Source organism: Zingiber officinale, chromosome 11B (genome assembly GCF_018446385.1).
Source record: "Zingiber officinale cultivar Zhangliang chromosome 11B, Zo_v1.1, whole genome shotgun sequence".
NCBI classification, from domain to species: Eukaryota; Viridiplantae; Streptophyta; class Magnoliopsida; order Zingiberales; family Zingiberaceae; genus Zingiber; species Zingiber officinale.
The window spans coordinates 68462042-68487128 of NC_056007.1; the positions used below are offsets into that span (position 1 = coordinate 68462042).

Genomic DNA, 25087 nt, shown 5'->3' on the forward strand with positions numbered 1-25087 from the left:
ATGCAAGAGGAACTAGCTCAATTTGAGCGTAATGAAGTTTGGGATCTAGTACCACCACCTAAAGATAAGAAAATAATAGAAACAAAATGGGTATTTAGAAACAAATTAAGTGAATATGGGGAAATTACTAGGAATAAAGCTAGGCTAGTTGCCAAAGGGTTCAGTCAAGTTGAAGGACTTGACTACGATGAAACCTATGCCCCAGTAGCCAGATTAGAATCCATTAGAATGTTACTAAGTTATGCAGCACATAAGGGATTCAAACTATATCAAATGGATGTTAAATCAGCCTTTCTCAATGGACTAATAAAAGAAGAAGTTTATGTAGGTCAGCCTCCTGGATTTGAAAATCTAGAACATCCTGATTATGTTTTTAAATTAAAGAAAGCATTATATGGACTTAAACAAGCACCTAGGGCATGGTATGAAAGGCTGACATCTTACTTAACATCCAAAGGATTCAACCAAGGTCAAATTGACCCAACCTTGTTTGTTAAATTACTAAAAAATGACATATTTATAGCACAAATATATGTAGATGATATAATATTTGGTTCAACTAACTCAGACTTTTTAGAAGAATTTATCAACCTAATGGAACAAGAATTTGAAATGAGTTTAGTAGGAAAATTGACATATTTTCTAGGATTACAAATTAAACAAACAAATGAAGGAAATTACATTTATCAACATAAATACACTAAAGAATTACTTAAAAAATTCGGAATGGAAAATACAAAAGAAATAAAAACACCCATGGCAGTAAACACAATCTTAGACAATGACCCAAATGGAAAACCAGTAGATCTAAAATATTATAGAAGTGCAATAGGTAGTCTACTCTACTTAACTGCAAGCCGACCTGATATCTTATTTGCAGTTAGTATGTGTGCAAGATACCAAACCTGTGCTAAAGAATCCCATTTGACTCAAGTCAAAAGGATTTTTAGATATATTAAGGGAACAACAAACGTAGGAATTTGGTATCCTAGGACCAGTGACTTTGAATTAATAGGATATTCTGATTCAGATTATGCTGGATGCAAATTAGATCGCAAAAGAACAAGTGGTGGATGTCAACTACTAGGCCCATCACTTGTTAGCTGGTTTATTAGAAAGCAACATTGTGTTGCACTATCTACAACTGAGTCAGAATACATAGCCATAGGAGAATGTGTAGCCCAATTATTATGGATGATGCACAACTTAAAAGATTTCAACTTAAAAATCACAAATGTAAAAGTTTTAATTGACAATATTAGCTCAATAAATTTAACAAAAAATCCAGTGCATCATTCAAGAACCAAACACATTGAAATCAGGCACCACTTTATCAGGGATCATGTTACTAAGGGTGACATTGAGCTCCAATACGTTGAGTTCAAGTCAAACTTAGCTGACATATTCACTAAACCACTCCCTGAAAATGAATTTAGCCATTTACGTAGAAAACTAGGAATGTGCTTAATAGACTAGGAGTTTTAAATTTCAAAAATATTTATTCTCAAACTATAGGTTAAAACATATTCTGTTTTCAAAACTTTCCTATTTTTAGATTTTTAAATAAATTTTTAGCCTTAGACTAGTTTCAAATCCTTAGAGAACATGTACCCATAGGACTAGTTTTGAGCATCTCACCAAAACCCTAGGTTTACCTTGCTTGTGTTTGACGAACATAGAAAGGGGTGAGATGCATAGGCCACTTGCCTAAGACTTAAGATGCTTATTTCAGTGCATCAACATAAGTCTGGGCGTTAAATACAAAATATATATTAATCAAGTTAAGGTTGACCTTAACTTGACTAACCAAGTGAAAGCTGCTATCTTTTGATAAGTCAATCAGTAACAAAATGGTTAGACATTTGATCTAATGTCAGGTTCAGGGGGAGAAATAAAACTACTTCAGTTTTTCAAATTAAACTTTAAAATTATTTTTGACTCAACTTGATTAAAAATATGCAAAAAAATTTTAAAAATTGATTCTGAAAAAGATTTTGAAAACTCCTTTGTCTACTTTGAATATTTTAAAACCATGTTTGCAAACTAACTCTTATACAATCAAGTTGTTTTGAGTTTCACTTTTTATTGAAAATTGATTTTAAATATTAAATTTAACTTAGTTTTGAAAATTAAAAATCTACTTCTCAAAATTTGATTGTACTTAATTTGAAAGTTAAATTTTACAAAAATTAGTTTTAAAAATTGCTTTGTTATTGAAAATTGTGGAAATTAGATTTTTCAAACTTAAGTTTACAAACTAAGCTTCTCAAAATCATTTTTCTTAATTTTGAAAATTGAATCTTTTACAAACTTAGTGTTGAAAAATTAATTTCAATCAGTTTTGAAAACTAGATTTTTCAAACTTAGTTTTGGAATTTTGATTTTGAAAACTTATGTTTGAAAAGCGTTTCAAAGTTGAAACGTGTTTTGAAAATTTAAAACTTGATCTTGAAATTTAGAACTTATACACTTATGTTTGAAAGCTGTTTTTCTAAAAGCTAAAAGCTAATGCTTTAAACAAGTTTTTCAAAAATTTAAACTCCCCCAGATTATCGTGACATTCTTTTTATCTGCTTATCTTGACATTTCAAAAATCTATGTTTACTTAATCAATGCTTATTTTTGATGAATGTCAAAGGGGGAGGGTTAGGTGGTTAAGTTAGCTAAACCCATTTAAAAATACAAACTAACTTAAAAACCACATTAAATGCATGTTGGTTTATGCATATGTTTACACTAACTTAACCAGGTTGTCATTTCATCAAAAAGGGGGAGATTGTTGGTGCGGTTTGCACTAACGATTTAACCCAAGTTTTGATGAATGACAAATCAGGTTAAGTTAGCTTGTTGTTGTCTAAACACTCTGATCGAGTGTGCAGGAAAAGTCCAGACAGGTCGACGGGCTGACCAGATGTCTGGCACGAAGCCCAGCTAGGTCGACGGGCTGACCGGACGCTTGGCGAGAAGTCCAGCTAGGTCGACGGGCTGACTGGATAGCTGGCGAGAAGTCCAGATGGGTCGAAGGGCTGACCGGACGTCTGGCAGGTAAGTGAGGTAAGTCACTGGAGGGGAGTGACTGCGAGGACGCATTCCCGGGAAGGGAACATTAGGCGTCGATCCGGCTTAGATCCATTTCGGATATCTAAGTCGAGATCGTGACTAGATTCCGGTCTCGGAAAGACGGAATCTAAGTCATACTCTTTGCTATTACTTTGTTGAACTTTAATTATGCTAACACTTTGTTTTACAGGATCTATTTTGTCTCGGACTAATCTTGTTTTGCAGAAAAGTTGTTCGCTGGAAAAAGGTGGTCCGGGCGCCCGGAGGTCCGGGCGCCCGGGAGGCACCCGGATGCCCTGGAGGCAAAAATTATCCTGATCGCGCGTCGCCACTTGGAGCTCGCTGGTTGGACTTGCCACGTCTCACCAGGGCGCCTGGAAGGGATCCAGGGCGCCCCGAGCTTCATATAAAAGATGGGGCGGAGGCAGAGACCAAAATCAACTCAGAACTCTTAGACTGCTTGCTCTGCTGCTCTGCGCTCCAACGACGCCAACGAAGCTCCGACAACGTTCTCTTGTTCTTGTGGTTTTCTTTCTGTCGGTATAGCTTTGTTTTAGTTTTCATTAGCATTCCTTGTACTGCATTTTGTAATCATTATTTCGAATTGCTAGTGAATTGCCCAACGAAAGTGCTCACGGAGTACGGGCCTTCGAGTAGGAGTCGTCAAAGGCTCCGAACGAAGTAAAAAAATATCGTGTTCAGTTTGTCTAAGTTTTTTATTATTCCGCTGCGCTTAACTATTTTATACTCGTTGTTTTTTCGAATCGATATTCATCCCCTCTATCGAACTCTCACGATCCAACAAAATGGACTTATAGTTTTTAAAAATTTAAAAGTTAGAAATTTTTGAGAGCTAAAAATCTATTAACGATGGTTATAGGCAATATCATTGGAGTTTCTAATAAATTTTCTCAAACTTTTGTATGTTTTTTAAAAATTCATTTCTCATAATTTATGCAGTTGAATACAGATTTGAGAATATGGATACATTAAAAAATTTTTAAAAACACATTGATTTTAAATTGAAATAAGTTAGAATTCTTTAGATTTATCATTTAGGAGGTAGATCTATTAGTCAATTTGTTAGCAATTGAGAGATAAGTTTAGAAAATTTTGAAATATTTTAAATTAAAATTAATATATTTTTGAAAGTCTTCTTAATATATCCATACCCTAGTATCTAAATTCAATAGCATAAATTGAGTAGTGAATTTTTAAAAACTTATAAAGATTTAAGGAGATTTATTATTATAAAACCTAGGATAATGATATTTACTAATTAATACTATTAATAACTTTCTAAGACTATCCTGATTTATAAGATATTAACACTATTAATGACTTAGAGTTTTTTTTGGGTTCAAAAGATATTAATATTTTGAATTTATGAATGGTATCAGCTAGTTTGCCGAACCTAGAAAATTCGGAATGAATTCAAATAAAAATCAATGTATTAATGAAAGTCTTTTTAATACGATCATATAAATTATAAAATGAGAGTAGTAAATTTTTAACAAACTCATATGGATTTATAAAGAAAATGTACCTAAATCTAAATGGAGATATAATAAAAATGTGCTATATATTTTTAAAATCACAAAAGTTAGGTAGGGAAAATGGAAATAATGATGAAACGGTAAAGTAGAAAAAAAATTTCTAATCACAACAACTTGAATTTTACATATAATCCTCATTCCGATAAAACCTGTCGTACCTAAAATGGTCACAACATGTAAAATAAATAAATAATATTAAACTTATTGTTGGACTCTGGGTCCGATTAGATTGGACCCAGCCCGGTGGGAGCACGGCCGGAAATGACCCAAGCCGGACCTGGCACGGTGCAATTCCTAGATGTTCAGGACCCGGCCCGTTAACACTTCTACTGCCCCGTATGAGCACAGTATTGCAAGGAGGGGTCGTGGAATGATCGGTGAGTTCTCAGGCGAGTTTTCCGCTGCGGCGCTGCCTCGTTTGACTTGTGATCCTCGCTTACCTTCTTCCCATCAGAATCCCAATCTCGCGTCTGTTTCGTTGTCGTCTTGATTCCCTCGCCGATCTTTCGATTGGTAAGAACTCTACACCATTCGCAACTTGTCGTACTTCGATTCTTTCTACCATTCCGTAGAATTAAAAGAATCCATTTGGTTTCGATTCGGATCCATTTCCCCCCTCTTTACCTCGAGTGGGACAGCCATAGTGATCCGATTGTCCTTGTTCTAGGTGACTGATGGCGCATATCTTGTTACATGGAAACCTACACGCTACGATCTACGAGGCAGATTCCCTTACAAACCCATACAGAGCTTCTGGTGGTGCTCCTAAATTTCTCCGCAAGGTATACAAATGCTGCTGAGTTTTTGTGATTGCTACTGACTTTTCGCTTTGATCTGCCACCTTGAATATGGCTAATAACTGATCCAAAGTTATGACTTCGATATTACACATATCAATTGTACTTTTGGTGACATCTCTTTGCTTCTACTTGTCGATGCTAGTCTTGTAGATGATGCTGAATGCTGATTTTAATAGAAGATGCTAACTGACTTGAAGGTAACTTTGCTATAAAGTATAAGCCATCTAATTCTGAAGGCCATTACCAAAATCACTCACCTGGAACCAGCCAAAGACGAGAAATAATTTCCACCTCAATTTTTGTGAAGTAGATTGAAACTTCCACTGAAACTGATAACCATTTGTGATGTTATGTCTGAGATGGTTTACCAATCTTCCATTACTCGCTAAAATAACATAAAAAAAGACCTTGCTACTTTGGTTTGGTTACTCGCTTGTCATGTCCATTCCCTTGTTTTATGTTTTCATAGAATTGGGAAAAGGGGAATTCTTATAGACTAGGGACCTAAGTGTAAAAATCACATTGTGGAGGGTGTAAAGTGTAAATTTACTATACTGAACCAAGTTACTGGTAGAATGAGCTACCTTGCAAAAGGAACACTAATAATTTCTCCATTAATCCTGACATGGTATCAGAGTCTCATCCATGATACCTCATGTCAATCTTTTAGCATCCCAAATATTGTTCCTTATGTGAATCGGCAACATTTCTCCATCACACATCTCAACATTATCTGTGAATAACAGAGGATTTCTACACTTCTAGTGTGACATCTTGTGGTGCACATGAGAACCCATGACACTATCCAACGTAGTCTGCATGTGGCCCAATGAATCACAAGAGATTAGTAGGAAAATTTAACTCATAGTTACAAGATTAAACATCTCATTTGCAGTTAGTGTGATCATCACCAAGAAGCAGCCTTAAGAATTCTCTGGAGCATTAAGAATGCATAAAAAAAAATCTCTTGTTTCAAGATCTGAGTTAGCTTCTAATTGTGGGGTACAGGGATGATTGGGCAAATTGTCCCACCTATAAATTGAGTGTCAAGGAAGATTACAGGACTATGGACTGAGTAATTTATGAGCCTGATCAAATAACTAATGACTGAATTAGGACATTCACCCATGAGCCTATCAAGCTATAGTGTGACAACCAAGTTGTCATGCATATAACTTTTAGTTCAATGTGTGATGAGACAAAACACAGAAAAGGCTGTCACTTAAGTAGAGAAAGTATTACCTCATTTATCATCTCCAACGATCGTCTAACAAATTTGCTAATGAAATTCCTAGGGTCCTACAATTTATTATATCTGCAACAGGGTGGGTTTGCATAATATAATATAGACCAACTCTATTAGAGCAACATTAAATGAAATCCCTAAGGGTGCGTTTGGTTGGGGGTTATCCTTGATAACCTTGGTTATCCATCCAAGGTTATTAATGAAACCTATTTGGTTTAGGTAATCGATGATTCCCGAGTAATATTCTATGTCTGACACGTCAGCAAAAGGGGCATGCAACCCGGAATCGGAAATCTCGGAAAATTGAGATTTTTTTTTATTCCGGGGTTAATAATTTTTTTTACCAAAAATACCCTCCGCTAAGAGAAAAATATGAAAAAAAAAAGAAAAACGTAAAGAAAAACATAAAAAAACTTTAAAATGAAAAAAGATGTAAAAAAACGTAAAAAAAAATTAAAAAAAACTTTTAAAAGGAAAAAAAAATTAAAAAAGTACATAAAAAACATAAAAAAGAAAAACATAAAAAAAAAATTAAAAACATGAAAAAAGTAAATAGAAACGTAAAAAATTAAAAAAAGAAAAAGTAAAAAAGACGTAAAGTTTAAATAATAATAATAATAATATATAGTTGGTTTTGTAAGGGTGATACAGTAAAATATTAAACTAGGTTATTCATTAAAACGTTCAAACAAACAAGTTTTTGTTGGATTACTAAGTTGAACCAAATAACATTTGATTATGTTTTATTCCTCATAACCTTGGTTATGTGATTACTAAGTAATCACATAAATAGAGGTGGCTACCCAAAAGAAATAAACCTTAACAATGTCTCCATTAATCATAACGGGAATTTAGGAGAAAATACATACCAACTTTGTCTAGCCAAATCTCTTTAGTAGTTACTTAATTTCTAAGAATGTAATTCTCTGCTCAGACAAAAGACATAGGAAGGTAAGCGATTGATATAAAAGGTTGATAATACTACCTTTCATTAGATTGCACTTCTGATTAGTATAGTTATAACATTTGCTAATTTTTTACAGAAACATTCTAAGTAAAAATTGCAAGTGTGACTTTTGTCCTAATTAATTTTTAGAGATCAGAAATTTATTTATAGTGAAAAACTAGGTTAAGTTTCCTTTTTATAGTGAAAACTTGGTTAAGTTTCTATGCTAGTTCATCCAAATTTCGAAATTTTTTGAAACCAAAGTGTCATCTGGTATATTTCCAAATACTGAAGACTTAAATCTTAATCCTGCAACAACTATCCAGGACACCTTTCTTGTTTTCATTGAACTGACTGCCTGTGAAGGCTGCTAGTCTATCACACTGAAGAAACTCTCAGTTCTACTCACTTTATACAAACCATTATAAGCCATGAAACCAAAATTATTTTGACCCAAGGTGTTATCTCATAAATTGCTTCTTTCTTCCCAACTAGTTGTGTTTTCTTTCTCATCGATGATATTTTTCTATTTCTTTGTGGGCTAACTTTTAGCAATAATACATTTTTCAACAGCGTGGTGTTCTTATTGGTGCAGCATGTTGTTTTTTGGTTCCTTCCTTTTTTTCCCAACAATTGTTTGTTCCGTGAATTTTTTGTCAGCTTGTTGAAGGCATTGAGGACACTGTGGGTATAGGCAAGGGTTCTACCAAACTTTATGCCACCATCGATTTGGAAAAGGCACGAGTTGGTCGAACCAGAACAATTTCAGATGAGCCTATTAATCCACGTTGGTATGAATCGTTTCACATATACTGTGCCCATTTGGCAGCAAATGTCATCTTCACTGTAAAAATTGACAATCCTATTGGAGCAACATTAATTGGAAGAGCTTATTTGTCTGTCAAGGAGATCCTTCCTGGTTGTGAGGTTGACAGATGGCTTGAGATATGTGATCAAAATCAGAATCCAGTTGGAGAAGCTAAAATTCATGTGAAACTACAATTTTTCAATGTTTTAACTGATCAAAACTGGGCAAAGGGGGTCAGAAGTTCAAAATATCCTGGTGTGCCTTATTCATTTTTCTCTCAGAGGCAGGGTTGCAAAGTCACTCTTTATCAGGATGCTCACGTCCCCGACAACTTTATTCCTCAAATACCTCTTGCCGATGGGAACTATTACATGCCTGGTAGATGCTGGGAGGATATTTTTGATGCAATTAGCAATGCTCAACATCTTATATACATTGCTGGGTGGTCTGTGTACGCAGAAATTACATTGTTAAGGGACTTAAAGAGGCCTAGGCCTGGTGGAGATGTCACTCTTGGAGAGCTACTAAAGAGGAAGTCTAGTGAAGGTGTGAAGGTCCTAATGCTTGTTTGGGATGATAGAACCTCAGGAGGATTGCTAAACAAAGATGGTCTTATGGCAACCCATGATGAGGATACTGCATTATTTTTCCGCGATACAGATGTGCACTGTGTTTTGTGCCCACGAAATCCTGATGATAGTAGAAGCTTTGTTAAAGGGCTCCAAATTGCGACCATGTTTACTCATCATCAAAAGATTGTCATTGTTGATCATGAGATGCCTAACAAGGCTTCACAGCGACGAAGGATAGTGACCTTTGTTGGGGGAATTGATCTTTGTGATGGCAGATATGACACACAATATCATTCTCTGTTCAGGACATTGGACACTGCTCATCACGATGACTTCCATCAGCCAAATTTTGGTGAGTCATCGATAAGAAAAGGTGGTCCAAGAGAACCTTGGCATGATATTCACTCAAGACTTGAAGGACCTATTGCTTGGGATGTTTTATATAACTTGAACAAAGATGGAGAAAGCAGGGAGGAAAAGATGTACTTGTCGAGCTCCGGGATCTCTCTGATATCATAATTTCTCCTTCTCCTGTCATGTTCCCAGAGGACAAAGAAACTTGGAATGTGCAACTTTTCAGGTCTATTGATGGAGGTGCTGCTTTTGGCTTCCCTGATAAACCAGAGGATGCTGCTAGAGTTGGACTTGTAAGTGGCAAGGATCATATCATTGATAGAAGTATTCAAGATGCTTACATACATGCTATCCGCAGAGCTAAGAACTTTATCTATATTGAAAACCAGTACTTCCTTGGTAGCTCTTTTGCATGGAAAGCTGATGGCATCAGGCGTGAGGAAATTGATGCATTGCATCTTATCCCTAAGGAGCTGTCTTTAAAGATTGTTAGTAAGATTGAATCTGGAGAACGGTTTGCTGTCTATGTTGTTATTCCAATGTGGCCAGAGGGTGTGCCAGAAAGTGCTTCAGTTCAAGCAATCTTAGATTGGCAACGGCGAACAATGGAGATGATGTATAATGACATCATAGAAGCTCTCCAAGCGAAAGGAATTGAAGCAAATCCAAAAGATTATCTGAAATTTTTCTGTTTAGGAAATCGCGAGGTAAAGAATAGTGGAGAGTATGAACCTGTAGAGAAACCACAACCAGACACTGATTATAGTAGGGCTCAAGAGGCTAGGCGGTTCATGATTTATGTTCATACAAAGATGATGATAGGTACCTTCTCTCCACCCTTATTATTCACTTGCTTAATCTTGGAACTGCCCTTTTTTTCCCTTGGTACACTTTATTGCCGGACACAAATGTTTCTCTAATTTGGAAATCATTCTGTTGAAAATCTGTAAGTCTTAATATCTTTTAAACTAGAACTCTTATGCTAGTCACGCTACACTTTTTCCACTTTTATGCTTTGTTGGTTGAAGTGACTTTTGCCTGTGGGAAAGTTGTGGGTTTCACTATTTTTTGTCTTGTCAACAAGCTACTATTTCTATGTCATATCAAGTCAAGCATTTTGTATATGGTTTTGGTCTGACACTAAATTGTTTAACACGGATGAGAACCTAATTACTTTTAAACTTTTGTGTTTCAGTGGATGATGAGTATATCATAATTGGGTCAGCTAACATCAACCAGAGGTCAATGGATGGAGGTAGGGACTCTGAAATTGCAATGGGGGCATATCAACCATATCATCTATCGACTCGTGAGCCAGCAAGAGGTCAAATTCATGGCTTCCGGCTGGCTCTATGGTATGAGCACCTTGGAATGCTTGACAATGTCTTCCTCCAACCAGAGAGTTTAGAATGTGCTCAGAGGATCAATAGAATTGCAGATAAATACTGGGATTTATATGCAAGTGATAACTTAGACCGTGACCTCCCAGGGCATCTTCTTAGCTATCCCATTGACGTCACTGCTGATGGTACAATTACAGAGTTGCCTGGAATGAAATGCTTTCCTGATACCAAGGCCCCCGTCCTTGGTACTAAGTCTGACTATCTTCCACCCATCCTCACTACTTAAGTGCATGATGATATTAATGTGTTTGGCCAACTATTTGTTTATCTATTTATGTATTTATCTACACATGTTGGTTTGTCTTTTGAGATAGCCTAGCATGGCCATTAGTGATCATTAAGTATCAAGAACCATAATCATCTTGGATATAGTTCTTTGTTTTAAGGAATAACTTGCCAGTTAGTGTATCAAAAAGTTGTTGAATTTTATTGATAATATTTTGATGGCCGAGGAGGGCGAGTGGTTTTGCACCATGAATTTTTCAGGGAGAGGCAGATCTTCGATCTTCGTGATTCATGCCGAATGGGAGTTTTCTTTGCTTAACAGTAAAATTATTATTTTATGTCACGGAAATAATATCTTGTAAAATTTAAAGTAAGATGATGTACAATAGATTCAGTGGGCTCCTTCCTTATATCTGTATTAGTGGGAATTTTGTGTATTGGATTACTCTTTTTACCATTTTGTTTATATTAGGTATTTAGATTTTACAATGCGATTAATTTTAAATAGATGGTCCAATTTCATATTATGTCCATCAAGTAAATCTACGAAATAAGTCGGTTCATAGTCTGGCGGCCCTGCACACTAGGTTTTCGACATCATAGACGTTTGATAAATATGCTGTTGGAGAATTGAACATTTGAAGTTGAGATTCAGCCGTCACTCCTCTGACCAACTTGCTGTGCCCAGGGCGATTGTCCCTTTTATCATTTTTAAAACTTAGGTGTTCAAATATTTCTGTCCTTCATTTATCTGGTAGTAGCTGATCTGATCCTATGAAATTTATCTACCAATCACGGGGTAAAGATTGTCCCTTTTATCATGCGGCAAAATGTGACTTGCTCATTCCAAACATCTGTCACCGATGATTCTATAGCAAGATGAAGGGAATAAATTATAGTGACTGAGTGACTTCTCTAAATGAGAAAGATTTTATTCTCTAAAGAATTATTCCTTGAGGATTCAATTCTAGTTCTCAATTACAATCTACCACCCAAATACTGCCTTTTATCATTAAAGCATAAATGTTACTCATCCTAAGTATCTTTTATCATCGATCTTATAGCAGGATAAAAAAGATAAATCATGTACGGAATGATCTCCTAAATTGATCAACATATAATATTTTAAAGAAGATTTATTATTAAGTTAGACTTAGAAATAATAATCTTGTTTAACGATTTTTTTAAAATATTATAATCTATATCTTTAAAGTTATTTTAATACATTTGAATATTTTTAACATATTCTAATATATTTTTTTAATATAAAAGTGTGTTATGTTAGTATTTTATTAAGAATATGTGATTTTACTAACTAATTTTAGTGAAATTTAAAATAAAATTATGTTAATATTTTTTTTTTCTTTTTATATCGAAATAATTTCAAGATTTATTAGTAATTTCCATAAACGCATCAATCATGGATCTAGAGTTCAAGACTTGGTATATTATTGAAATTTTTTCTCATTAATCAATCAATATTTTAGAGTTCAAGACTTAGGCGCAGTGTATTATTAGAAAATTTTCTCATTAATCAATTAGGGATAGAGATCTAGTGTTCGAGACTCAGATGCGGCGTATTATTGAGAATTTTTCTCATTAATCAATTAGAAATCTAGAGTTCTCTTTAGTCTCACATCTTATAATTGACAACACTACGAGTAGAGAAGTTTTTATAAATACTTTGGGTCGAAGAAGCTAAAAAATATACTTTTTTCTGCTTTTTGACTAAGATCAAGTATGATATTAAATTAATTTTTTATAAGGGTGAGTCTGTTACAGTAGCTTGCTGCTAGGATTCTCGAGCGTCACCCTAGTATTACACTATTGCATGGGTTTACCGCACTCTTATCCAATTTATGTGGTAGGGCTTGGTAAAAGTTTATTTATGTTCGTTCAATATACACAAGATTAATTAAATAAACAAGCTTGAATAGCTCGTTAAACTAAACAAACAAGCTTAAATACATATGCGTTTAGCTCGTGAACAATATTTGTGAACAATGTTCATGAATCATATTCATTAATAAATTTTTTTTCAATATACTAAATAAACAATAAAATAAACAAATAAGTTTAAATTATTAAGCTCAATAACCAATCAAACAACTAAAAGTTTCAAATAATCAAACAAGCTTGAATTGAGAACTCGATAATATCTAAACGAACTAAGCTCGAACCAAGCTCAAGCCAAGCTCGAACCAAGCTCAAGTCAAGCTTGAATTGAGAGTTCGATAACATTTAAATCAACCAAAATCAAGCCAAGGTTCAAACAAGCTCAAGCTCATAAAAAATAAACCAAGTCAAGTTTGAACAATCATTTCAAAAGCTTGGTTCATTTTAAGCTCGGCTCGGCTAAGTTACCTTATCAAATAAGCTTGAACACCCCAAATCTCAGATCAGCTCGGCTCGTTTACAATCCTAATGGATGACCTTTTGGCTAAGATTAAGTGTAGTATTTATTTTTATCAATTTAATATCTTTGATATAAAAAATTAAATTAATTTTTTTTATAAAGGAGAGTACATTATCCACACGCATTCATGTATTATATTACACATGCAACTAGGAGCGGAGCCACGTATAACTTTGGTGGGACAGTTGCTCCACCTTAGTTTTTTTGTAAGTACCCCTAGAGGTATATAAAATTATAAAAATATTAGAATCTTACCCTACTAAAAAAAGGTAGGGGCAATACTTAAAAATTAAAACTATTTTCTATAGGTTAATAATTTTTCCCTCAAATCTCTCTTTATATTACCTCACTTGGTATAAAAAGTCAAATTCATGCCATGCATGTGCACGATCGCTAGTATATATTAATTTTGATGATATTTTTGAGATAAAATACAGAGTGTGCCACAAATGACAAATCCATGAGCCAATGCCACAAAATGAAGTTGACTATTTCTTTCTTGTATATGAAATGAAGACCCGCCAAGTGTACCTTCCCTGTTAAGTGGCCATGACATGAGCCTGCTCGTCTGACAGATGGTGGAGTTACCTTCTCCATCTCAGGATCCATGACTTTAAATGGACCATCGCCACGCCTTCCATTGCCCACTCAACGCAATGATGCTTCTTCACAATTCGTCTACGTCGTTGCTCAACCCACCACGATCGCCTCTCACCGGCCATGACTTTGTCGGAGGCCGGGAGGCGACATGTTGCAGAGGCGTCCGAGTCTTGGGTCGGTGGGTCACCTTTCTGTGGAGGGTCACGAGGTGTTCAAAAATGGTGCTCCCCTACTTCCTCTGACTACTCTTCCGCCTCGCTTCTCGGTTGCATTCTGATGAGCTCTGGCTCAGACGAAGGCAGGCTTGGAGGTGGAGGGAGGGAAGGATGGGAGGCTCGTCGTAATGGATGCCGAGAGCGGGGAAAGTATTGGGACCTTTGACCCGATTAAAGAGGGAGTGAATAGACGGTCCACCCTAAATCGTTCATTTGCTTCCTACACTCGTTAGCGTACAACGAAAATATAAAAGTTAAACTAAAACAAGAAAGCAAACCTAATATGTTGATTTAATGTGGTTCGAAAATTAAAGCTCCTACTTCACGACGTGTCCTTAAGATGGATGATCCCAGTGATCCTTCGGTGGATCAATCCCCGACTAACTCTGGCTAGTGAACGACTCCTCGGTGGAGAAACCTCGCCACAAACTTGATCATACACACTTGGATCATGAGAGTTTGGAGACTCTAATTAGGAGTTTACCATCTCTAATTTCGTCTCCCGAGTCAGCCTCAAGCTCCATTATATAGAGCTTAGGGGAAAATATTCAAACTGTTTTTTCATTACCAGTCAATTGGTAAAGTCATCAGTCGACTGACCTCTATGATAATTCGATCGTTATGCCCCAACGACTCAATACAAATTGACTGGTGCCAGGATTAGTAGATTGATTCACTTTAGTTGAAAGAACAGAAATATTATGTTCGCTCCCACTAGTTTCTAGTAAAGTCACCAATCGACTGGTAAGCCCTAAAGTTAGGATTTTACCCTGAGTATAATCTCTCATGCACTCGTCCTCACTCGTACAATCTCGACGTTGCCTTCTAGCTTCCTCCATTAGCCTTGCATCCCTCGGATGCTTTCCCATTCTTCATGCCTTACCTTCAAGTGCTTCTTTTGGCCATGCCCTTTGTTGTCAGGTCTTCCATTGCCAAGAGCTCCTTGCTTCGGGGCTTCAACCTTTCCAAGTCATACTTGGACTTACGTTACTAAGACTATACACTTGGACTTACACCGCCAAGTCTCCACACTTAGACTTTGCTTTTGCCAAGATCATATTTGGACTTTCTTTTGTCAAGATCACACTTGGACTCTGCCTTGTTGTATATGCATCATGAACACTCACAAGCGCATATCAAATATAATAATAACCTAACTTAAACTTTTGCCCTAACATCAAAACCTAGGAGTACACCGATTGTTCCAACAATATCCTTTTATTTTATGTTTGACAATCCATTTAAGTTAGGAAAAATATATAATGCAATAACATGCAAATAAATATGCAATCTACTTATGCATATATCATGGAACCTAATTATAGGCTCTCCAATCACTTAAGCTCTCCTTTGAGCTAGGATTTCCCGCAAAGGTATTTAGGTTTCCCACTTAAAGCTAAATTTCCCCCCTTTACCATATATCAAAAGGAGCTCCAACAATATCCTAATTATTGGACTCTTTAACCTCTATGACTATAATTATCATGTATTAATCTCTCATTAGATTACATATATATACATAATCCTTTTGGCCATTTTCTATTGTTGAAAAACAGTTTCAAACTGTATTAGTCGTCTGTCATAGATCCCAGTCGATTGCCCTCGTCGAAACAATCTTACTGAACCATTCTATATTCAATGAACAGTGTTACCAATCAACTGGTATCTAAGTCAATCGACTGACACCTGTTTTCAGCCCAAACTACATTCTGAACCAAATTTCAGAAATACATTAAAAATTTCATAGGTCTTCAAAAATTCTCAAATTTTATGAAGAGGTCTATTTTACCCTTATCTATTTGGAAAAAATATATTTAAAAATATAGTCATCATGGATCTAAGATTGACACAAAATCCAAAACTGTCTAAATGGTTCAATTGAACTTGGACCTAAAGTCCTAGTTTTGGCTCTCTCTTGATATATCTGTCCATACTAAACCATAACGCATCCCTAGCATTAGTTTATATGACATCTATATATCTAAAACTAATTATCATGCAATATGAACTCTATTCAAATTCTTATGCATGAATCTCATCTTCTGATATGCCAACCAATTAGATTAGAGACTTAAGCTCATCTCTAACCCTTTTGACACATTCCATGACCCATCTAGAATCCCAAGCAAGGTTCACTTGAGATCTATTGATCATGAGTCCCAATTTGACTTTTTGAACTCCCCTAGAGCTCTTAACCCTAGTCACCTCCCTAAGTGACTCATCTAAAAATATGATGCCACAACGGTGCACCTCGGGTGACATTTGACCTACAAACTTGACTTTCTTAACCTTAAACATCTTATCCTTGATTAATTCCTCCTTATCCTTAAATGACTTTTCCTTGCCATTTCTTTACCTTAAACATCTTATCCTTGATTAATTCCTCCTTATCCTTAAATGACTTTTCCTTGCCATTTCTTTACCTCTCCTTGCTATAGTCATATGTTACCCTAACATATGACACTTCTCTAGCCTTGGAGGATTCCCCCTTGTCATTTGTACTTGCAATAATTGTATGTGACATTCTTTTGGCCTTAGGGAACTCTACTATGGCATACCTGCCAAAGTGATCCATGGGTAACTTTCCCTTCCCCTTGTTTGATGAAGACCAGTATCTCAACCCGAATCTATCACCATTGGGTCTTTGACTACCCAACATCATACCTAATCCCTTAGATTCAACATTGAATTTCTCAAGGGATTTCTCTAACCTATCAAGTTTTTTCCTTAAAGATTGATTCTCCACTTCTAGGTTCTTAATCCTAGAATCAACATATCTACCGTGGACACTCCTAGACCTATCCTTTCTAGGCATATGTCTCCCCTTCTTGGGATTAACACCAACGTTTTCCACCACATTCCTCTCCTTAGGCAAAGTGGGTTGTTTTTTATTAGGTCTAACCTTAGAGTATGATTTCCTAGGGTTATCCAACTTGTTAATTCTATTCCTATCATTATACCTAAATCAAAAATTATGTATGAGTAAATAACCTACATTGTTATCTCTAGCATGCACGTCTCTAAAACTTGAATTAATATTAGGATTAAAGATCAAGTTAGGGACTACCTTCCTATCTACCATTGGAGCTCCCCCTTGACACGAGCATCACTACAAAAAATAAAGGATTTCGGGACAAAATTGGGGACGAATTTTAAAAAAAAATTCGTTGCAAAAATTTTTGCGACAAAATTTGGGACGAAAATTTTTTCGTCCCAAAATGGTTGATGCCAACTTTTGGAACGAATTATGGATTGTTGCAAATTTGGGGACGAATTTGACGACGAAAAAAATTTTCGTCCCCAAATTCGTTGCAAAAAAATATACAAATTTGCAACGAAAACTTTTTTTGTTGCAAACTTAGGAACAAATTTAGGGACGAATTTACATAAATTTTCCGCCAAAATTGTCATGATTTTTGCAACAAATTTGGGGACGAATTCGGTGACAAATTATATTTTGTTGCCAAGTTTGTCCCTAATATTGCAACGAATTTAGGGACAAATTCGGTGACAAAATTATTTTTGTTGCCATCTTTGTTCCTAATGTTGCAACGAATAATAAATTTGTTGCAAAACTGGCAACGAATTTGGCAACAAAAACTTGCCAAATTCTTTGCACAGATAAATTTTAATCCCAGAATTCGTCCCAAATTCTGGGACGAAATTTGGGACGAAATTTGTGGATTCGTCCCAAAATTCGTCCCAGAATCTGGGACGAATTTTGTGGATTCGTCCCAAAATCTGAGACGAATTCTGGGACGAAAATAATTTTGTCCCAAATTACGATAGAATTGGGACAAATAATTTTCGTTGCCAAATTCGTCCCTATTTCAAATAATTTTTTCCAGCTTCAATTTCTTTCTACAATACAATCCAAATACATACAAACCAAATTCAAATAACAAATAATATGCATTCAACACATCCTAATTTAACATTCAACACATCCAAATTTAACATTCAACACATCGATCAACTCATAATTCAAGAAATATAAAGATTTCAACAAAGTTTACAATATCCATCTTGTTCAAGCTACTAGAAAATATGATACAAAGTTCAACAACCCAATGTTTTATAAGTCCATCCATCCAACAACACTAAGAATACATATAGTCATCTTCATGTGCCACAAAATCTTTGATCCCCATCAAATCTCCTTTGCCTACATAACAACAAACAAATAAACTAGATCATGTCTAACAAGAAAGATTATAAATATTATACGATATGGCCATGTAAAAAGAATAATTAGAAACAAAACATAAATGTGAAATTCCTTAAACATTCTAATAAAAGCCCTAATTCTAATAAAAGTCATATTTACCAACGATATGAATCATCCATGTCATAACAACGGTAAATAAAATTATAAGAATTATTTTGAAGCTAAGTACATGTATCGTAACTACGATACAACCTAATATAATTGACACATCATATAGAGAGAAAGAGAGAGAGATATTGTGAAGTATGGTATTAGGGTTTAAATTTTCTTACTTAGTTAACTTTATTTTTCATTTTAATTTGCTGAATTTATAGTTTTGTCTTTGGTTGATATTTAATGTAAACTAAAGGATGTTTAAAATAATTGTTCATTTCATTGTGTTAACTAGTTGACAATTTCATATGAATAACTTTAGGACATTTTTAACAACTCTTTACAAAATATTAAGGTAGGAGGATGCATCGCTATCTAGTAAAGAATTTTAGAATAGTGTAATGTAATTCTAGATGAAATATAGAACTTTTATGTATCTATATAGTTTTGAGACTGTACATAGATCAAATTCAGAACTTTTATGCATCATTATCATTGAAGACAAAACAAGAAAGAGCAACTTATCAAAAAGAAGGAACACAATGAAACAACTATTTAAAGCTAATTTTAACATAATTATTTAAAGTTAACTTTATATAATTAAACAACTATAACATAATTATTTAAAGCTAACTTTATATATAGATCAGTCAATACATATTAAAGAACTTAGGAATACCGAAAAGAGGTGAACAAATACAGCTGTCTTCAACTACACTGAGATCACACCAACTTGAGACCTGCACAAACAACATTATCAAATCAGGAAAAAAAATAAAGTCAGAGTATTAGAGACTTCATTCATATTGCCTAGTTATGCTTTAATTTTGTTACTGGTACACAACTAAGAATCATATAGATTAGTCTACGTCAAAGATAAGTCATCTCATACATTGACAGTGGAACAGTGCAAGAAGACAACAGACTTAACCTACAAATGGCAGAGTTGAAAAGTTAAAAAACCATTGATTAATGTGTAAAGCAGTAAACATAAGAAAAAAAAATCATCATACATTATTAAAATTATCAAAAATCATCACCGCCATCATCGTTATCATCGTAGGCATCATCATCGTCATCATTGGGAGGATTCTGACTTTGAGCGGAGCTCAACTGAAGGTGTAGCATGATTAATTCTTGTTGTCGGCGCATGTCTCTAATATCTTTCTCCAAATTAGCCCGTTCTAGGTTTCTTTGCACCCTTTCTTGGTCTCTTTGCGAAATTTTTTCCTTCAGATGGCTAACCTCATCAGTCAAGGTATTTATTTGGCCCGTAAGTGCTGATGTGGAGGAAGAAGTTCCAACTAATCTTTGGGTTCTACTCAAGGAACCCATCCCCAATATCCTTCCCCCTTTTGGTCCTCCACTGGCCTCTAACCATAAACTCAAATTATTGCCAACAGACTCCTCAGACCCCTGACTATCGATACCAGCTTGTGAGCATGTTTGGGCTAGCTCGAGTTGATCATATTTTTCCTGTTTTGTAAAACACATACGATATTGATTAGATATAATAGAAACACATATAATATTAAGACAATAATGGTAGGTAACTAATTAAATTTAAACCATATATTAAGGTAAAATAAAAATTAATTCCAACCTTGACTGCTTTTGCTCTCGCCCCACTCCATGTGTTATCTTTTTTTTTAAAAGTGCGAGTGAAAGCATCAATGAAAGAAGGCTCCTTCCCTGTCTCCTTGGTCTAAAAAAATATTATTTCAAATAACGAAATAATTTGATATATATTAAAAATTTGTGAAAGAGTGAAACTATTACCATTCTCCGTCTATGCTCATCTATGTTAATAGAGCCTCCCGCATATATAGCACTTGAGTCACCAGAATTGTGAGATTGATTCATTCTATTCAGGTCACTCCTTTGTTTACTTTCCTCCGTTGCCCAAAATAGAGTGATCCTCTCCCAATTTTCTTCAGTGATGAAGTTTGGCTTTTTCTGCCGACTCTTTGCGTGACTTAATACATGTCTAATGTGATCGCCACATTTCTTTTTAAATATTCTTCGTATCTCCATTTCGTCATTCGGGTCCCAATTATTTAAGCGCTGAAATAGAAATTTATTTTATTATATAATCACTGTAAAATTGAAGTAAAGTCATGAAAATATACTTTGAACTCGCTCCACCAAAGTTGTTTTGTGGCTGGTGGAGTGCTTGAATATGTCAAAGAATCCCCTCCCCAATGGTTGTTCACGATTCTATTTATATCTCGAACAACTTGTACCGGATTTTCAAAGCTGCATTAAATTACAAAATAACGATGTTATATAATTAAGATAGGTCTAACAAATAAAATAATTTATAGTACTTACGAATCACCGATGGGGACTAAAGGGGCTCTATCATTCCTAAACTCAGCAAATGAGTTTCTTGCTGAGTCAGGAGGATCTGAGTGGACAGGTAACTGTTCTGGGTAAGGTACTTGTGGCGGCGAATATGAAACCGGTGCAGAAGGTACATGAGATGGCCCCGGCTGATGAAGGGGTGGCATAGGTACACTGGCAGGGGAATATGATGCCGGTGGAGAAGACACATGGGATGGGCTTGCCTGAGTAGGGGGTGGATTAGGTTCACTGGCAGGTGATGGATGTGTCTGGTCCTGTGGTCGCCGTCTACGTCCACCACGTCGAAATATATGCTGGAAATTTCAACAATTTAATAAAGTTAATTACAGATCTAATACATAACAAAGGATAATTAAAAACTTACCATTTTTATATAAAGATTATGGAAAAGGATGGAGGGGAAATTTATGAAATGTGACCTCTGATGACCTGTAGGAATAAATACAATGTGTTAACAGATAAAGTAAATCAAATTATAAAAGAGACAGTATATACAATAAAATATGGGAAATTTCTTTAAATAAGCTAACAAAACTTACCCATCATCAAAAATCAAAGTCATCATTGTCATTATCATCCTCATCCTCCTCTTCCTCTTCCTCTTCCTCTTCCTCCTCCTCCTCTTCCTCTTCCTCTTCCTCTTCCTCTTCCTCATCCTCATCATCATCAATTTCACTTCTATCTACGTTGATTACTACACCGTTGGGATCTCGTAAAGTTGGAATAATATATTCCTCAGTCTGAAAGGTGTTTAAAACTTCCTCTTGTTGATATGCAATGTTTTCCCAACGTGCCTCAATTTTTTTTCGTACTTTAGTTTTACAAACAGCCCACCAATCAATCTTATCGCGTTTCAAACTCGGATATGAAGAATAGAATACTTGAATTGCTTGTTGTGACAACACAAATGGTTCATATCTCTTATAAAATCTCTTATGATTTATTTCAACTAAATTATAATGTGGATGCACTTTCATCCCTCTAACAGGGTCAAACCAGCGGCACATAAATAATATAACTTGCATTTGTGGTCCTGGGTATTCTACTTCTATAATTTCATCCAACAAACCATAAAAATCATTACTTGGACCTCCTTCATTGGATGACGATACGCACACCCCACTATTCGTGGTATTCTTGCCCATTCCATAGTCTTGAGTATGAAAATTATATCCATTTATGAAATATGCTGGCCAAGTGCGTACGCATGAATTTGGACCCCATGACAGATGGATTAGCCATTCTTGTTCAAGGTGAGATTGATTAGCTTGAACCTAAGGTCAAAACACAAATTGTTAAAAGTATGCATATGTATCACACAAATATAGATTTTTTACTTACATATGATTTGAACCATGCAGCAAATTCTTCTTCACAAAATCGATCGAACTCTTGTGCCGATAATTCAGAATATAAGTTGGTAAATATCCTACTCAAAAAAATATATTGTTACACAAACAATTGAAAAATAAAGAAATACAAATAAAAATATATACTTACTCGTAATATGATGATACTTCTGGACAATTTAGTAAAATATATGTTTGGGCTGCCCGCCATTCTTTACCAGTTAAGTATCTTTGTTTACATGGTCCACTTGGTCGACCAAGGTAGTTAAAAATTGAAAATGAGGTAACATTTGGATCAATAGGACCCTCATCATTTCTGCCCGCTCTTCGCCTTTTGCATTGAACATGAGGTTCAAAATAATATGATGCAAAAGTGGTGACTTCCTCCACAATGTATGCATTAACAATAGAGGCTTCAACTCGTGCTTTATTTTTCACCTTTTTCTTCAAATGATATAAGAATCTGTTGAAGATATATAAAATTATATTAAATATATATATATAAATAATCCAGGAGTAGAAATATTTTTTTTTCATTCAAACAGTCGAATTATACAAATAAGATACTCTACCTTTCAAATGGATACATTCACCGAAAATGAACGGGTCCTCCAACTTTGGCCTCATATGGCAAGTGAACCAAAAGATGCTCCATGGAGTCAAAAAAAGAGGGTGGAAATATTCTTTCCAAATTGCACAAAATGATTGGAATATCTCTCTCTAACTTCTCCATGTGTGAACGTTTCAAAACTGTTGAGCAAATATCATGTAGGAAAATACTTAACTCCGTAATCGCTCCCCATACAAATTGTGGTAAGAGTTCCTTAAAAGCAATAGGAATCAGTCTTTGCATTATGATATGACAATCATGACTTCTCATACCAATTAACTTCCATTCTTTCATATCAACACATCTTCCAAGATTAGAGACATACCCATCTGGAAATTTCAAAGATTTCAACCATTCACATAGGACACGTCTTTGATCCTTATTTAATGTATAAATTGCCTTTGGCTTTGGTCCTCTACTATTTTCATCGACATCAAGAGTGGGTCTTTTACATATGAGTCGCATATCTTTTCTTGCATTGAGATTGTCTTTTGTTTTTCCGGTGATATCCATCACAGTATTTATCGATTATCAAAACATTCTTCTAAATATGCATTACATCGAGATTATGATGTATCAAATGACTAAACTAATACGGTAAATCCCAAAGTATACTTTGTTTAGTCAATTTATGTGTACTCCCATATTCATAATTTGTACCATATGGTTGTTCAATAACAGAGGGAAAGTGATGCTCTGTACCAAATATCTTGACCAGTCAATCTCAATGACGGAAGTGTTCTTTCGATCCTATTTTTAGTGAATTCATCTTTATTCTTTCTGAACTTATGATTTGTTGGTAAGAATTGCCTATGACAATCAAAATAACTTGGTTTCTTTCCGTGTTTCAATCTGAATGACTTTGATCTCTCCATACATATTGGGCATCCCAAGATCCCAGCAGTACTCCAACCTGATAGCATACCATAAGCTGGAAAGTCATTTATGGTCCAAAGAAGAGCAGCCTTCAGTATAAACATCTGGTTAGAATAAACATCGTATGTAGGAACACCTTCATCCCATAGTTGTTTAAGTTCTGCTATCAGAGGTTGCATATAAATATCTATTAACTTCTTTGGATTTTGCGGACCTGGTACAACCAATGTTAAAAACATATAAGGTGTTTTCATGCACATCCCAGGTGGAAGATTATACGGCGTTAAGATAACTGGCCAACAAGAATAATTTCTTCCTGATTTACCAAACGGAGCAAATCCATCAGCACAAAGACATAATCTAATATTTCTAGTCTCCTTTGCAAAATCTGGATATGTTCTATCAAAATTTTTCCACGCATCTGCATCTGATGGATGACACATTAAACCCTCTTCTGTTTGATGAGTTGCATGCCAAGTCATGTGTTCCGCAGTTGCCTTTGATGCATACAATCTTTGTAACCTAGGAGTTAAAGGTAAATAAAACAACTGGCTGTGTGCTTTACGTCGTTGTTGACTCCTGGTTGTCTTATACCTATCTTGATTACAGAATTTACAAACCTCTACTTCTGCATCATCTCCCCAATATAACATACAACCATCTCTGCAAACATCAATTCTTTCAACTGGAAGACCTAAATCTTTCACCAGTTTTTTCATACTGTAAAAATCAAGAGGCAAACTGTGATCACGTGGCAATGTATCGTCAAACGCTTGAACAACATCATTAAAACAATCTTGCGACATATTATGATCTGCCTTTATATTTAATAATCTGGATGTGAGAGATAATTTAGTCTGACTGTCACAACCGGAATATAATGGTTCATTTGCAGCACTCAATACTTCTTGAAATTTGTAATATATTTCATCCAGACCTGGTACATCAGGCTCCTCCAACGGCAATGTATTAGTGGCAAACATTTGTTCACTTGTTGGAGGAAAACTAGAACTTGCACCAAGCGTCTCGGGAATATAATTCTGACAACTTGCATCAATTACCATCCTCTGATATGGATTGAATTGTTCATAATAACTCTGATCCCCACTAGCAGAGGCTTGAAAATTCCGTCCATAATCCTCATCAGATATGAACGGTTCGCCATGACTCGTCCAATTATAATAATTCGGAGTAAAACCAAATCTACAAAGATGTTCTTCAACTTTATCGGTGGGTAAAAATTTCCCATTGTGACATTTTCTACACGCGCACCTTATCTTCTTGCCATCCATATACATAACTTGAGTAGATGTAAAATTTAAAAATTGCCTCAGTCCAGTGATAAACTCAGGAGTTAACCCCTGAC

At 35.2% G+C, this 25087-nt stretch overlaps 2 pseudogenes; both read left to right on the forward strand.

The window, feature by feature from the left end:
* Nucleotides 1-4953: 4953 nt before the first annotated feature.
* On the forward strand, nt 4954-11216 carry LOC122033603 (annotated as a pseudogene).
* A 1461-nt stretch (nt 11217-12677) lies between these two features.
* On the forward strand, nt 12678-12821 carry LOC122035462 (annotated as a pseudogene).
* The last annotated feature ends 12266 nt before the right edge of the window (nt 12822-25087 follow it).